This window comes from Periplaneta americana, chromosome 13, assembly GCF_040183065.1.
Source record: "Periplaneta americana isolate PAMFEO1 chromosome 13, P.americana_PAMFEO1_priV1, whole genome shotgun sequence".
Lineage (NCBI taxonomy): Eukaryota > Metazoa > Arthropoda > Insecta > Blattodea > Blattidae > Periplaneta > Periplaneta americana.
The window spans coordinates 66576947-66594265 of NC_091129.1; positions in this window are offsets into that span (position 1 = coordinate 66576947).

A 17319-nucleotide genomic window follows, 5' to 3' on the forward strand; every position below is an offset into this window, starting at 1 on the left:
GGTTTTTTCCGGGATTTTCCCTCAACCCAATATGAGCAAATGCTGGGTAACTTTCGGTGCTGGACCCCGGACTCATTTCACCGGCATTATCACCTTCATCTCATGTATACGCTAAATAACCTAAGATGTTGATGAAGCGTCGTAAAATAACCTACTAAAATAAATAAATTGGAATTCCCTACCGAGTAATGTCAGGGACTGTCAGACATCAAAATAATTTAAGAAGAGACTAAGGAAATTAAGGTAATTAATAAGTAAAAAAATATTACTTAACGCGTCATGTCTCCTAATTATTGTAAAATAGCGTCGAAACGGACCTTTTTAACAATTTTAACACTTTTAACGTGTGACAGAGTAAATTTTATGTTTTTAACAAAGTGTTAACGAGAACTTTAATCAATAAGGAAATATTTTTCTAACAACTCTTGTTAACAATAATAACTGTTTCAAGTTTCTCAATGTTTAATGGTTACATATATCACAGAATAAATATTTATATTATCTCATTATTATCAATATTATTATTATTATTATTATTATTATTATTATTATTTCTTACTAATGTTTCTTATTGTTTCACTAGCATTACTTATCCAACTTTTATTATTTAAAATTTCATGTTGTTTTATGGTCTAAATATTAATATAATAGCTACTGTATGTATTCAATTAGAATTAGAGACTGGCCGGGCGGAAGAGAAGATCTATTGGCCTTAGCTCTGCCAGATTAAATAAATAAATAATTATTATATTATTATTTATTTTGTTCTTCTTTCAGCAGCATAATATGTAATGATGGGCCTGACTGTAATTTTATTAATCCTGAAATTCATATCGAAATCCGATATTACATAATCTAGGCTACATATGAAAATACACCTTATGTAATAAAATTCATTTTATTACAGTTATTAAGAAAATAATACATGTGTAATTATAATTTAAAGGAATGATTTAATTTTATGGTACTGTCCGTAATTTTATTCTATTAAAGTTATTTATTTGCACCAATGTCCACAGCATGCAAACAGAGATTATGACATTATATGCTTGTAAGCTTTTATTTTATGACAACATCCTAGAATTTCACATTTACTGTTGAAATTACTTTATAATAGGCCTAATAAAAATCTAGATATACGTTTCTGGTACTAAATTAATGTAAATGAACTAGAAATCCAATCCCTGAAATGTTATACCTAATCTCTGTATACTATCAAATATCATATGATAATTTCATCATATTGCCATTGTCATAACACACTATACATCACATTGTAGTATACCATATTATCATATTTTTCACAAATAGTATCTCATGTCGCATGTTTCAATGATAATATCGCAGACGAGACTTAAATTGAAAAACCATATTTTTATTGGAGGAAGTAATCATGCTTATATATCTGTCTATGACGGTAATTAATAAGTAAAAAAATATTACTTAACGCGTCATGTCTCCTAATTATTGTAAATCATGTTAAATATTATGATATACAGTCTGTATGTCTTATTGGTTTCTGTTCAACTCCAAAATAATCTCTTAGACACCAGTGGTCGTCAGCACTCGCTGAAATAGGTAAAGTGCAACGAGTGCAACATGATATGTCCGTCGTGCAGAAGGTAGAGATAGAATGCATACCCGCCAGCAGTCACGGATGCACGCCAATGCAATGTCTTATGCGCGGTTAAGAGACGCTAACCCGAAGGTGCTCTGTACTGTTGACCGCTGTCTTAGACATTATTAATCTTCAGTACTAATCATCGTGTTTACGTTAAATATAAAAATGAAATACACACGTTTACTTATCATTATTTTCTACGAATAACTTTGTGACGGAACATGTCGCTCCTCCTATATGTTTTGTTTGTACACTTCCTTACTTACTTACAAAACATGGCTTTTAAGGAACCCACAAGTTCATTGCCATCCTCACGTAAGCCCGCCATCGATCCCTATCCTATGCAAGATTAATACAGTCTCTATCATCATATCCAACCTCCCTCAAAACCATTTTAATATTATCTTCCCATCTACGTCTCGGCCTCCCCAAAGGTCTTTTTCTCTCCGGTCTCCCAACTAGCACTCTATTTGCATTTCTAGATTCGCCCATACGTGCTAAATACCCTGCGCATCTCAAACGTCTGGATTTAATGTCCCTAAATATGTCAGGTGAAGAATACAATGCGTGCAGTTCTGCGTTGTGTAACTTTCTCCATTCTCCTGTAACTTCATCCCTCTTAGCCCCAAATATTTTCCTAAGAAACTTATTCTCAAACACCCTTAATCTCTCTTCCTCTCTAAAAGTGAGAGTCCAAACTTCACAACCATACAGAACAACCGGTAATATAACTGTTTTATAAATTCTAACTTTCAGAATTTTTTACAGCACAAGAGATGACAGAAGTTTCTCAACTGAATAATAACAGGCATTTCCCATGTTGATTCTGCGTTTAATTTCCTCCCGAGTGTCATTTATATTTGTTACTGTTGCTGCAAGATATTTGAATTTTTCCACCTCTCCGAAGAATACATCTCCAATTATTATATTTCCATTTCGAATAATATTCTGGTCACGAGACATAATCATATACTTTTGTCTTTTCGGGATTCACTTCCAAACCTATCGCGTTACTTTTCTTCAAGTAAAATCTATGTTTTCCCTAATCGTTTGTGGATTTTCTCCTAACAGTCTCTGTCAATTTTGTAAGATAAAAATGCTCGTTTGTATTTTATTTGTATTACGGAGAAGGGGATGTCCGCTAAGAAGACGCCTATATACCCGATGATATTTTCTAAACTTCGATAGCTCTGTAAGCGAAATTAACTTTTACAAGTTATTTTGTTGGTTCTGAATGTTGCTGGAAGGAATAATTTGAACTTTTTTCTTACCAGACCAAAGTTTTTCTTTATCCTGATATTGAAGCCGATAAATAGTCATACCGTTGAAGTTTCTGTATCAGAAATACAGCACAAAAATCTAACACACTCGCAAAATTATTCATATTTCTCGACAAGTCAGGAATAATTAATTTCTTGATTATTGTATTACTGAATCTAATTAATTTCATTGTTAATGCAGTTAAGCTTCCTGAAAAACGAATTTATATCCATTCACGCTACTAACTGAAATTAGCTGCTACACGAGTCATTGCATCGGCTTTTAATGTTGCATGCTATGGAACAAAATAAAGTATCCGTGAAGCGCAGTGACGATAACCCCTGAATCAATTGCAGATGTACGATCTGTGTGACCAATTTCTCATATATCTACCAGATAAATGATAAGTGAATATTGCCTATCTATCTCTTTGTACCAGCCGTTATGCATCTATGATAGTTAACAGCACACGGATATGAAATATTTAAGCGATTAGAGGTTCATAAAATGCGCTTCCAAACTTAGTTCCAATCGAATTGATACGATTTGTACACGTTTTTTAATTACCAATTTGATTCCAGATAATGCATGTACACAGTGGTTCACAAATATTTAAACATGACTAGTTTTCAGTAACGTTATATTCTTCTACTTAAAGATTCCTAGCTAACTGCACACTTTATACGAGTATTAGAAGTACCTAAAATCATAACGTGACGTGTCAGTCGACGACACTTGAAGGAAAACCAATCAGAGAAACAAGCTGGGTTTTGAGCGGGCTATGCGACAACCGACCATTCACAAATGCTATAGGAAAAAGCGCAAGAATTTATCAAAATGTGTACGAAGTGGACCAGAAAAAAGGACGGTTCTATGGGAAAACGTGGTTCAAATTTCAAGGTTTCAGAAAACCATAAAGCTCTTCTAATTTATTCCATTCATAATTACGCAATTTTTCTTTCTAATTTTTTAATGTGTGGTATTGGTCCGTGATTTTTTTTCAAATTTTTTATGCATTCAGTTTTTAATTTAATATGTTTTACATTCCTAAGCACATTGTCGAAACCTCCTATGTAACATGGCAGGACATAATTTTTTCAGAGGGAAGAAAATAGTGTATAATTAAATATCAATAGGCCTACAGAAGAATAACAGATAATTCGATAGAAAACGTTGGTGAATCTGATAGACATCAACGAAATCATCGAAGATCAGCGTAGGTCTATTAATATTTAATTAATTTCTTTTCCTCCTTCTAGAAATTATGCTCTATACTGTCACATATGAGGTTTCATGAAATCAACGATCATATATGCCTTTCTATGGAATGTGGTTAATGAAACAACCTGAAATGCTTAGGCCTATGCGTAACAAGAGAACACTAATCGAAGGGGCCAATTCAAGAGGGAAAGACCTCAAAATTTAAACTTCGAATTGGAAAATGAAATCCACATTTATTTAGTGTTCTGCCCAAGGGTAGGTCTTTCACTGCAAACCCAGCTTTCTCCAATCTTTCCTGTTTTCTGTCTTCCTGTTTGTTTTCTCAAATGATTCATATATCTTAATGTCGTCTATGATTGATATCTTCTTCTATCCCTAACTCTTCTCCCGTTCACCATTCCTTCCAGTGCATCCTTCAGTAGACAGCTTCTTCTCAAGCAGTGACTCAACCAATTCCTTTTCCTCTTCCGGATTAGTTTCAACCTCATTCTTCCTTCACCCACTCTTTCCAACACAGCTTCATTTCTTATTCTGTCTCTCCACTTCACACATTTTATTCTTCTCCATATCCACATTTCAAATGCTTCTATTCGCTTCCCTTCACTTCGTTGTAATGTCCATGTTTCTGCCTCATACAATGCCACACTCCATGCTAAGCACTTCACTAGTCTCTTCCTTAGTTCTTTTTTCCAGAGGTCCGCAGAAGATGCTCCTTTTATGAAATGCACATAAAGAGAAAATTTTTTGAGGATTCAGTTCTGTTAAGATCTTTCAAGACGCCTATTTCCCAGAGGTAATTTTTTTACTTAATGTGTTTTGCTTGTAAGCCGACGATATGTTACGTAATATTTTGTGTGCTATTAAATATAAATTGTTAGCGTTGAAGTCAACAACTTCGTATTTGGTTGTCATTAGCAGAAGCTGACTGCATGGAGTAAACATCATTCTCCCTTTAGGCTATAAAATGTTAAAAAGTTCTAACAAACAAGACTGCTGCAGGTTGTATATTTCTTGAAAACTTCAGTGTACTGCCAAAGCAACATATGTTGTTTCAACTTGTACATTAAGCACTTTCATAAATTGCTTTTCGTTCGAGGAAAGAGTCTGTACGAGAGTAAACATAGTGACAGAAGTAACTTAATATGCTTTCGTAAGTAAATATTCCTAAACCCTAGAAGTTTCGCTTCTCATACGGTCTGAAATACATTACACATTAAGACACATTAGTAGCAAAATCTTTGTAGACCTATACGGACATATTCCAATATAATATAGTGTAACAAAATTGATTTGCTTTCCTTTATATTCATATTCTGCGGTAGGTGTTCAGAATGTTTTATCATTATTTAATTGCACTCTTGCTTAAAGATTTCATAACTTAACATCAGTAGAAATTAGAAGCCGTAGATTCTGTATAATATGACAGAAGCAACAAAAAAAATAATCCAAACATAAATATCTGTTAATTGGGTGGGCATGTGTTAATCTCCAGCCATAACAACTAAGGTAATATTTCAATCAGCGTAATACATATGAAGATTTGTAAATCTTCAATCGGAAGATACATTAAAATCACACTTATAGAAAAATCGATCTAGGAGACCGGGCATTATTGTTCCCATGAGTAATTTATACACTTTTAATTCAAGATAATATATTTTTATCAATAAAAATATAGTTTGCAATAAATATAATTAAAATATTTAATCCAAGATAATTTAATTTTATCAATTAACCAGAAACATGTTACAGATGTCCACAGGAGCAACTGCACTACCGAAGTCTTCAGTAGATCTGGTAATACCAGGCAGACCTCGAATAATATTATATGAAGGAGTTTTATGGTTTTTAGTTGGGATTGGCTGTACCATACAAACTTGTCTCCTCCAGGATATACGTAACTTGTTGCAGAAGTATTAGGAGCTGCTTAATCTCTATTCTCATTTGGCAACTTCATTGTGTCTCTTTCTTAACAACTCATCTGACTCTGAATGTGATGTTTCAGTCTGATTACCACTACGGATGTAAAAATCAGGGTTTGGGAAAAATCATCGAAATTTGGACATTCACCTAATTTATTTGCATCATCAACTTCATCTTCTAGCCACTGCTGCATTATTTTCCAAAGATTAGGATCATTGGGCATAACTGACATGGTGGGCATAACTGACATGATTAAAACTAATTACCGAAAATAAATTAAACACAAAACATACGCATAGGACTATTTTGACTAATTGTACGAAGTACGACCGAGCTCTATGTCATACGCAATTTTGTACGACTATTTTATTTATTTATTTATTTATTTATTTATTTGTTTATTTATTTATTTATTTATTTATTCTGGTAGAGTTAAGGCCATGAGGCCTTCTCTTCCACACTACCAGAAGTTAAATACATAATGAAACAATTATAATAATAAAAAAGTCTTACTTAAATATAAATATAATTTTCATACACATTAACAAGCTTACACGGGCTATAATGAAATATTAACTGAACATCTTACATAATTAAGTTATTTACAATTCATATCCTAATTCTACTTTATGATAGATCTAAAGGACAATTTATATACACACAGAATAACCTATAAAATTGGCTAACACTCACAAAACAATTTCATGACCGAAAAAGTATGTAATTCTTAATTTAAATTGATTAACCGTTCGGCAATCCCTGACATGACGAGATAAGGAGTTTCATAGGCCACAATGACACTGTGAAAGAGGATGAATAGAAAGAGGTGCGGTGACGAGGAATGGATAATAAGTCCTGATGTTGATTCCGTAACGTTGTAAGATACTCAAAGCGAGTTCTCAGATATTTTGGAGTAGAATTGAACAATATTCTAAACAGAACAGATAAAGAAAGTGCTATTCTACGTTCGTTTAGGCGGACCCATGAAAGAACTTCAAAAGATGGCGTTGGCCTATGTGGTCAAACTTACGAGTACTGCAGATGAAGCGGACACACGACATATTATGAACATGTTGTAGTCGTTCAACTAAATTGACAGTTATATTTGTCAAGAGAGAATCGCAATAATCAAAATGGGGCATCACTAGCGATTGAATAATGTTTCTTTTTATGGAAAGAGGCAGATAGTTTCGCAAGTAATTTAGAGAATGGAGCAATGAAAATATCTTCTTACTGATGTGAGTTACTTGACTATTCCGGTTTAGATCTCTGTCCATTAATAATCCAAGATTTTTTACAGTATCGCTATACTTAATAAGCGACCCATTTATTGACAGTCTTGGTATGGTTTTGTCGTCATTTGTACTGAGTAAGCGCTGATGTTTCATTACAATTGCCTGAGATTTTCCTGAATTTAACCTCAGTTCAAACTTTTGTGTCCTCAAATAGAGTTTAGGTCTTCAATTATTGTGGTCACTGCATCAGTTAGTTCATCAGGACGAAAGTGTAGAAGGAACAAAATTATTCTGGAACTTATAATGTTAGTCTATAGTTAAAATAAAATTAAAGATTAATTCGTCCCTTTTTAGACAAGTTTTCTTCATTCAGTATGTCGTTGACTAATATAAAAAACATGCTAAAAAGGGATAACATATACTAAAAAGGGATAAAATATGCTTTGAAAATCGATACAGCGGTTACGCTTGCCATGCAAGTCATATTCGGTTCTAGGTTTTATTTTACTGCACGGTTATGTAAAAGTAATACGATTTCAGAAATCTGCTAACTTCCTTATATATTTCCCAATGTAAGTCTTTTATCAATGAAACAGTATCGCAGTAGGATTAAGAAGTCTAAACGGGCCGATATTACAGAGGTGTCGGATGAGTCGACTGCAGGTGGATTAATTTGATGTAATCATCAGCCGAAGCATTGATTGAAATGAAATAATATCTGCCTTCGCGCTGGTCAAATATCAAGTTTCTGCTGACTTTTAATATTATAATAATGTTGTTTCTGACCAAGCGTCATCGTGCATGCTTTACGGAGTTTACAGTGTTGATGAGAAATGGTGATTTGTTCGAATGTCAAATGTCACTGTGAATGTGAAATGTAAATAGTAATATTCTTGATTGGATGAAAAAATGGATGCTGATTTGTTTGAATGATCAACGTTATTTTAGATGTGAACAATAATTTGTAATATTCTTAATTTGAACTAAAATTTACTTGTAGAAATTATAGATAGATCTATTAACCTTTTTTTAAGTATTATGTGAAATAATGTTTGTACGCACTATCTATAAAAATAGTAAGGTGGGAAATGTGGTACAATGTCATGCTGAAGTACGACATTTTTCATAAGTTGGTACGATGATTGTGTTTCCATTATGTCACAACCCTGTTTAGATTACAATCACAATACAGCCGGGGCCTTCGCAATATTAAGCAGTGTTGTAAATACTCAAGAAAACAAAATAACATACAGGCCTGGCAGATCGGTATTTCGGGTTAAGGGGTAGCCAATATTCTGTGTTCAAAATCCGCTACATTAATTTGCGAAAGAAGACTATTTTGGCTTATAGTTACTCCCTTTCAAATACAGAAATACACATTTTGCCTGTTATTTGAGGGATATTTACGTGTTGTTTTGGTATTGACAAGTTCCCATGTTGATGAATCCATCTTTCAAAAATTCATAGTAATTCAAAGAGAACAGAATAATTAAAGGAAAGGTTCATATCGCAACCCCAAACTCGTAATAGGCTCATTTTCAACATTGCACACAGATTTCCATCGATTTCTCTTTCATTGTACAACCGGCTACTAATCTGGTTGGGTTTTCTTCCGAGGTTTTCACCTCCCAAACTGTACTCTCTAATCCTCTGCTAATCGGCGGCCCCATTTTCGCTTTATAAATTCCATCCACGATAAATAAACCAGAACTTGATACAGTGTTGTTCAATAACAAACTAAAAATATGTTGACTAGGATTTGTGTTTTAGACAAATCGAGGCCGTTCATAGAGACCTAAAACTGAGCTTAAAGCAATGATATATTATATGTTGGTAAGGAGTATCCCCGAGTTTCTGTCTTCATTCAGTTAGAATCAGAGAGAATTACGAAAATAAGTCCAAGATTCTACATATAATAAAATGTCAGGATGATGGTTGGAACATATGCGGCCATCTTAGTGTAATAGCTTTTCTTCTTGGTATGCAGAGAGGGTTCACGAAATATTGTTTCTTTAGTGTTTGTGACGCAGCCATGATACCGAAAAATACCGCATCGTGCAGCATTGGGAGAAAAGAGACGAATTTAATACTGGAAAACGAAAAAAATGTGTTGTTGATTCCTACAAAGAAGGCCGTTCTTGCATTCCTCCACTAAAATATATGTTGAATGAAAATCTTAAAAAATGCACTGGATGATGAAAGTAAAGGATGTTATAACTTCAGATGTCCGTTTAGTGATTTAAGATAAGCAGAGCTTAAACAGGGAATTTTAATTGGTTCTCAAACTTCATAGCGATTAAGAGTTTTAAGTGTAATTAGGAGTTAAATTAGTTGCTTAGGAATTATTTATAATCGGTAGTACACTTTTAAAAGAAAACATAACTGTGGATATTAAGTGAAATATACTACAGTGCTGGCCCTCAAATGTTTATAAAAATTCGATTTTATTTTTTCTTGCTCATATGGACTGACTCTTGCCTCAATAAATGTAGTTTCGCTAGGATACTTCCATAACAAAACGCAGTTTTCAAGCGTAAATTCCTTCTGATTAGCAACAAATAATAGTTTGTTATCGAGCAGAACTAGATATGAAAATTTACTATTAGTACGTTTTCAGTGAGTATATCGATTAAGTTCTCACAAATCCTAATTTTTTTTCCAAGAAAGAAATCTACCTTTTCACACTTGTAGCAAACTCCACAACGGTGTACTAAAATGGAGGGAATAAACTGATTGACCAGTATTAACAACTCCCAATATTATGATGTAAGTGGCAGTGGCGGTCCCAGGTTAATTTGCTGCGAATTTCAAAATCAAGGGAATTTTAGAAAATTACAATTTTTCCTAAAAAAAAATAAAGAAAAATCTGGATTTTAATGCGTGAACGAGGTGTCACAATTTCTTTAAACAAAAATAAATATTTGCACAAGATGCTTTTCAGATAATTCTAACTCTATCCAAAAATTCATTGGTCTAAGTACATTCATTCTGGACTAATTAATATTTCTGCTATAAAATTGTAATTTTTCAGCAAGTTTTCATAACAGAAAAATTGTTATATATTCTGCAGTTTGGAAGATATATTGCGTTTGCAGTAAAAAAATATGTTTTTACAGGTATTAGGTCCCTATATAAACATTAGGAGGTTTGATATAGCCTAAGGACTGCATAAGGACAGGAGTTAAATCACTTTTGAAGAGGTGTCCTTAAACGTTTGTTAGAAACTGTAGGCCTATATTCGCTTCAGCTAAGTTCCGCCAGTAGCTTCAGTTGTGTTTGAATATTAATTCAACTGTGAAATCCCTTTCGCATTATGATAAAATAAGTGGACTACAGTCAAACGCGTAAATTTTATGAATTTAAAAATATGCGCCATCTTCCTGAGGCCTAATTTTGCTGCATAATATTATTTATATAGACGTAATGGAGACTTAACTTATATAGCGATATTCGCAATCATTCTGTTATTTTCCTTTAGAATAACTACCATCTGCCCCAGAGGCAAGAAAAATTGTAATTTATTAGGTACTGTTATTTAGTTAACAGAGCATACCTAAACGAATATTTATTGTTTTATGCACGCTACATCTGTATCTGATACAGCTCGTTCTGCCAGCTAGAAATGTTTACAGTATATTAAAAAAAATCACTTCCCGCTTCAGTGCATCTGGTAAACACGTATGAATCGAGTGCGGTCACCTGATAATAAAGAACTCCCATGTATGGTTTGGTTATATATGATAAAACTACGTAGGCGACCTACAGCCTGGTTAGCATTGATGTTACCTCGCATTGAAAATAACTGCGTAATACCTCGGAATAAAACTCATATTCATATGAACTTCTATTCAGCAGAACACAAGATTAATCTTTATTATATCTTATAAGTTATCACATTTGCACAGATATGAAATTATTTTCCTACAACTAGATGGGCATTTAAAAGAAGTATAAGTGGCCAAATCAGATTAATTTACTTCAAAGAGTAGTATAAATTCATCAAGTATTTCATTTCTTCGTCAATATACTGAGTGAACAGACTGCAGAGAAATCGCAATGCGGACTCCCGGCTCTCGGCCGAGCCGCTCGCAGACTTCGGTTACGCAGACAACTTATTATCTGTGATATACAGCGCATTGTCGGTAATTACGACACACCACATACAGTATAATTAAAATAATATAATGCTAATTACAAAAGGTTAAAACATAATTTAATCTCATAAAGTAAGCAGAACGGAATTGAATTTAGAGTGAAAATGTTGATTTAGTTTCAATTCTTTTCAATATATGTTATTTGATTTTGCCTCTTTAAAATGGGATATTAGAATATATGACTCTACTCAAATTGTATACATATTTTAATTTTTAGATTTTCTGAGAACGGGTAGGCAAGTTTTAAATTTAACGTCCATTCCTCATAAATTTACGCATTTGGATGAAAAATTATATACTTTTTTATTTTCCCAAATGCATTCTTTAATTTTCAAAAGGGTATATCATATATGACCATATTAAAATGATATAATTGTTACAGTTTATTTTCCGTAATTTAGTTTCACCATACGAAACGAACCTTTTCTCAATTTCTATTTATTCTAGACAATATAAATTTTAGGAATTGTAGAGTGTACTTGCAAAACGCGTTAAGTCCATTTTTATGAAGGTATTAGGCTAGTTTTTGCATCAACCATTTTTTGGACTTACCAAGTTTTCAAGAGACATGAACTGTAACACAATCCTTTACACAAAGTTAGTCGTTGTTTTTGAAGAAAAAATGCTTAAAATACAATCATAATATTATGTATGTAAAATCATAAAAATTGCCAAATGGTCTGAGCGAGTTTTGAAATCACACTCTTCAATTTTCCATTTGGATATTTGACATGTAGGCTACCGAAACAATGTTTTTGATTTATTTTTTTTAATTTTGAAAATGTTACAGATGGTAAGGTAAAGTTGCCTATTTCCGTGATACCCCTAATCCCGTGATACGTTTTTAAAATTGAATATCAGTCAAAGCTTTGCCGTTCGACAATAGCGCCAGACATTTTTCTCGAAAGATTACATCTTTAGCCTAGTTTTGAGATATCGGTGAACTCCCTAGCAAGATACCCAATCCCGTGACATTCAGTGAAAAAAAAACGTATCACGGAATTAGGAGTATCACGGAATTAGGCAACTTTACCCTAATGTACTGAAAACAATTTATTGAAAAAATATACGAATGGGGAAAAATTATTCCCAGTAAGGAAATAAATTAAAGAAAAACTACTGTTTCAGCTCAAATTTTAATCTGTGTGTTCATTAGCTGTAAAGAAATAAGCTATCTAGTTTTAACAGTTTTTCAGGAAAAATTTCTTATCAAATACACAATTTACCATTGTCAAGATAGGTTGACATTTTTGTGCGAAATGTTGGCACTATTGTGCAACTTTTGCGAACCCTTACATTTTTACTTTTGGAAAACAAATTTTTCGGCCTTTTTCGATAGCGCTAGCCTACATAATTTTCCCTGCCTTAGGAACTAGCATTACATGGTGCAATTTCGCAACATTGTGATACGTTTTACAATAGTGATAAAACGAACTTTGTGGACAGTTGGAATAAACTCAATGTTCGTGTGTTGCTTAATATGAACGATATTGTAAAAACATGTCACTGTGTCAGAATATGTTTAAGAAATATTGAATATTGAGTAATGGTTAAGTTTGTAGGCTATATTTGGTAACATGTATGTTTAGTCAACAGTCCGAAGACTGGTTGAAACCTTATAAGTGGTACCAAGTAGACGTCACTCATGAGGTAAGTAGCCAGGAGATAATGAGGTAGAGTGCCAGCACTTTTCCCCCTCCATTGTATACATCGCTGACTAGTAATGTAGTTCACTAATCAGACTTGAGATATATGCAACAATTGTATTATTCTTCCTCTGATACATATCGCCATGCGAGAGGCATTGCCTGATAATAGATGTATCAACCAGAACCTCTATTAGAGGTAATTTTGTGCTACATTAATAATAATTTAATTTGTATATTACTAGTATTAATACTATTATTATTATTATTATTATTATTCTACTATATTTGATATTTAATTTAATATTTAACTTATTAACTCAACACTGCCACTAGAGTTATACACAACTGGTTACAAAAAATATAAATTATACGTATATTGCTATTGAACGCCTGGGGCTGTAGCCAGTATGCAAAGATCTTCCGTTTCGCGAAGTGTGTCAGTATTCGGTTTAACGAATATTGGTGTTGTTTTCTTACTTTGTGAGTGGACGGCAAAAGCAGACCACATTGAGTTATACAGGAGTTCCAAGAGCCCTTGCAAGAACGCGATTATCATCATGTAGGCCAGCCATTTAATTGATATAATTCTTTTTCTCTCACTACAATCAATCAGTTAATCATCCATCAATCCATCCATCGACTCATTTATTCATTCATCTATCGATTCATTGATTCATACATCCAAAGATTCAATGATTCAATAATTGACTCACTAATCGGTTCATTCATTAATTGATTCATTCATCCATCCAGGTATTACAGTTGGACATCGTCAGGAGCAACAATTTTTCTTTTTGTTAATAACACTATCATCTTAAAGAAAGATTTATTAATGAAATAATAATGTAGTTGCGTAGAGTAACTAAAAGACATTATAATATTAACAACTACTGTTTTAGAGGTATACATTTTGAGTTTAAATTGTAAATGTTACACTAGAATATATGTAGGCCCTAAATATTTGCTCTACTTTACAGTTTGTAATTTTAATTTATTCTATTTTTGCATTTATTTACACACCAGATTTCATATTATGCATTACACATTTCCTTTGCTGTTAGGGTGGTGTCCATTTGTTTATTTATATATTAGTTATGAAAATAAGTGCATTTAAATGTCCAATCAAGCAAAAATATTAATTTTAATAGGACAAAATAAATTTCCTTCAATTGTTACTGCTTTTGTGTACTCATAAAATGTCAGTGTTATGTATAGTGAAGTGCGCCTGGTATTCCGTCTATCCCGCAATACACTAGGAGTAATCCGTTGAAATTCGAACATTCGGTCGGAAGCTATGTTTTCTGACCGGTCGAATCTAAACCGGTTGTAAGCCCTATTCTGCAGCTCTCTAACTGCCACTAACTAATAGGGTTTCTCGAAGAAAGATATATACTAGCTTTGTTATTTATTTTGGTTATTTAACGACACTGCATCAACTACTAGACTATTTAGCGTCAATTGTATTATTGGCAGCGAGATGGTATTTGGCGAGATGAAGTCGAGGGTTCGTCACAGATTACCTGTCATTCGTCTTACGGTTTTGAGAAAACCTAAAAAAAAAGCCAACCAGGTAATCAGTCCAAGCGGGAATCAAACCCAAGCCCGAGCAGAGCTTGGGATCTGCAGGCAAACAAGTCTGCCGATTGACCGATGCCGGTGGCTAAAATTATCTTTGTCACAGGAAGAAAAAATATAGTTTATTTAACGACGCTCACAACTGCAGAGGTTATGTCAGCGTCGCCGGTGTGCCGGAATTTTGTCCCGCAGGAGTTCTTTTACATGCCAGTAAATCTACTGACACGAGTCTATCGCATTTAAACACACTTAAATGCCATCGACCTCGGCCGGGATCGAACCCGCAACCTCAAGCACCGAAGGCCAGCGCTATACCGACTACTCTGCCTAAGCCGACCTCAGAGGAAGAACAATTATTTGTATGCATCTGAAGTCTGATTAGTGTAATATGTAGCTAGTCGGCGACGTATGCAATGGAGGGGAAAATGAGCTGGCCACCCTACCCCACTATCTCCTGGCCTAGTCGCCTCAAACGGTGCCTTCTTGGTTTCACTTGTGAGTTTCAGACCTGTCTTCGGACAGTTGTCTAAACAACAAGGTAAAAATTTAACTCCTATATTCACAATGAAGCCTTTCAGAGGGCATGAAGATAGAGCTCTATGTTTTCTTCACGTCGGCACTACATTTCGTTCCATAATGTCTGACAGGAGATGTAAACATTGCCGGCAGAGGATGAGAGAAGCATAGCCTAATAGCTATTCAACCAACGGCAAAGTTCTCATTCTACGCTTGACTTTAAGTTGGGCGATATGAAGCCTTCTACCCCCGCCCAACTTCAAGACAAGCGGGGACTGAAGCCTCTGCCATTGGTTGTATAGCAGTCATAAGTCTCTTCCCCCTTCCGGTAATGTTTACTCCCTGTGTCAGACATTATGTAACGTGGTATAGAATGAAATGGTGTGGTCAGAACTAGCTGCGACAGACTTTTCCCACCGGGAAAGACTCAGTATTGAATTTTATAGCTCACTCTGTAAACCTCGGAGACGTTCTGGAAGTTTTAGTAAAGAGAAAAGTTTCAACACCGTCCGGGATTGAGTCCAGGACCTTCCAGTCAGAAGTAAGTTGCTTTACTAACGGAGTTACCCAGCCACTATTAATCTTAAACTTCTTCGATATAGATACTAAACTTAAAATACAGTTTTTTCTCCTATTTATTACTATTCTGCTTTTAGAAAAGATTATATTTTTGAAATGTGATATATTACGTCAGTAACAATGCAATAAAACTCAATGCTACCTTACATTTTGTGTGAATGATACCACCTTATATTATAATACATTCACAATTTTTCTGTTCATAGCTGCTGATTGAATAAATTCTGTACAATAAATAATATTTGCTGGACAATTAGCCTATACTTCAATTAGAAGGCTTAAACTACGCGTGAGTAGAATTAAATATCAATTTTGCAACAGGATTAGTATCTATAGTGTAACATAAATTGCTACTTTTAAAGTTTTGTTAGTCATATCAACATTTACTTGCGATAATATTATCTACCAATGAGTTCCAATAGATTAATTATTTCCATTTCCACATATCTGAAAAATAATCTATCTATTGTTAACTATCAAACGATAATTATTTACATGCTGACAATTACTGTGTACAAATTGTAATCTCTTTCAAAGCATGATTGATAGATTTTATTAAGTTAATATCACATTTTCAAACATTCGGAATAGATTACATTTATATACGAGTAAAATGTATGCACATTTAAAATTAGTCGAAACCGCTAGCTATATAAAACACAATATGATATTTGCTCATTTGATCCATCTGACGTGTTAAAGTTAAATTTAATACTCCATTACGAAGAGTCACAAGGCGCGTACTCAGGTTTCGGATAGAGGAGTCGGCCTCAGGATATGGAGGGTAGCTGCGAATATATTGAATAAGCAGTCGTGGACAGCCGATAAGGGGTGGTCCTCCAGCTTGGGGGTTGTGCGAAGGACTAACAACCAATCACCGTAAAAACAGCTTGTTACGAATCCATACAATAAATAAGAGTGTTTGAGAATAAGGTTCTTAGGAAAATATTTAGGGTAAAAGGGATGAAGTTACAGGAAATTGGAGAAAGTTACACAACGCAGAACTACACACATTGTGTTCTTCATCTGACATAATTAGGAACATTAAATCCAGACGTTTTAGATGGGCAGGCCATGTAGCATGTATGGGCGAACACAGAAATGCATGTTGGGTGTTAGTTGGGAGACCGGAGGGAAAAAGACCTTTGAGGAGGCCGAGACGTAGATGAGAAGATAATATTAAAATGGATTTTAGGGAGGTAGGATATGATGATAGAGAATGATTAATCTTGAACAGGATAGGGACCGATGACGGGTATATGTGAGGGCGGCAATGAACCTGAGGGTTCCTTACAAGCCATTTGTAAGTAACTAATTTAGTATTACAAAGAATCAAGGATACTGAGTTCCAATTTCAATCGAGTTAACAATAATTATTAGTTTTGGAAGTATGGTCCACGGTTAGAATGTCTGACAGTGGAGCGAGCGGGCCCGAGTTTAAATCCTCGTTGAGAATAGTTGCGTGTTTAAGATTTTTTCCGAGGTTTCTCTCAACCAATTGAAGCAGAATGCTAGGTAATTTACGGAGTTGGGCTTCGGAATCATGTCGTCATCATATTATTATACTTCCCCTTTTCATAATTATC